Source organism: Egretta garzetta, unplaced genomic scaffold (genome assembly GCF_000687185.1).
Source record: "Egretta garzetta isolate BGI_Z169 unplaced genomic scaffold, ASM68718v1 scaffold1263, whole genome shotgun sequence".
Classification (NCBI taxonomy): domain Eukaryota; kingdom Metazoa; phylum Chordata; class Aves; order Pelecaniformes; family Ardeidae; genus Egretta; species Egretta garzetta.
Genome location: NW_009259060.1, coordinates 58,479 through 59,496, shown reverse-complemented (window position 1 = coordinate 59,496; position 1,018 = coordinate 58,479). Strand labels below are relative to the sequence as shown.

The following is a 1,018-nucleotide window of genomic DNA, read 5'->3' as shown; positions in this document are numbered from 1 at the left end:
GGGCAGAATGCCCTCCCTGGGTGCTGGCCACGCTGCTGGGGATGCAGCCCAGGGGAGGGTTGGGCCTTCTGGGCTGCCAGCGCCCATGGCTGGGTCACATCCAGCTTTTCACCCCCCAGTCCCCCCCCAGTCCCTGTGGGCAGGTCTGCTCCCCATCCCTTCATCCCTGGATGGATCCCGGGGGTTTCCCCACCCAGGGGCAGGACCTTGCGGTGGGAATGGTTGGTTTGTGTATGAGCAGAGAGAGAAAAAGAAAAAAAAATCAGGTTGTGGAGGAGGGGAAAAGGGAGTTTCCCTGCCCGGGAATCGAACCCGGGCCGCGGCGGTGAGAGCGCCGAATCCTAACCACTAGACCACCAGGGAAGATGTTTTAAAAAATTAATTAAAAATGTCAGTTTTGGGAAAAAAAAACCAGAACAAAAGCTGTGTCAGAAGTGGGATTTGAACCCACGCCTCCATTCGGAGACCAGAAAACCCCCCCGCAGGGAAAGCAGAGCCTTGAGTCTGGCGCCTTAGACCACTCGGCCATCCTGACACTGTTGAGAGCCTTCCTCCCCCTCCTCATCCTCATCAGTTAATCCTCCCCCATCGTGAAATTTGCAGCAAACGTTGGGGGTTTTTTTGCAGCCTCTACCTGGACTTCAGCAAAGCCTTGGGCGCCGTCACCCACAGCATCTCCTGGAGGAGCCAGCAGTTCGTGCCTTGGGTGGGCGCATTCTTCGTTGGGTAAAAAACCGGCTGGGTGGCCAAGCCCTGAGAGTTGTGGTCAGCGGAGGTCAACCCGGTTGGGGTCGGGCACAAGTGGCGTCCCCAGGGCTCAGTGCCGGGGCCAGGCTGGTTTAACGTCTTCATCAACAACCTGGGCAAGGGCATCGAGGGCACCCTCAGCCAGTTTGCAGATGACACCAAACTGGGCAGGAGTATGGATCTGCTGGGGGGGGAGGGGGGCTCTGCAGAGGGACCTGGCCAGGCTGGAGCCATGGGCCCAGCCCAATGGGGTGAGGGGCAACAAGGCCAA

General features: G+C 58.9%; 2 non-coding genes across 2 annotated transcripts; both read right to left on the bottom strand.

Moving 5' to 3' along the window:
- Positions 1–291: 291 nt before the first annotated feature.
- TRNAE-CUC lies at positions 292–363 on the bottom strand. The gene has a single exon. It is a non-coding gene; the product is annotated as a tRNA-Glu (tRNA).
- A 63-nt stretch (positions 364–426) lies between these two features.
- On the bottom strand, positions 427–535 carry TRNAL-CAA. The gene is made up of 2 exons: positions 498–535; positions 427–472 (listed from the first exon to the last, which is right to left on the bottom strand). It is a non-coding gene; the product is annotated as a tRNA-Leu (tRNA).
- Between the last annotated feature and the right edge of the window lie 483 nt (positions 536–1,018).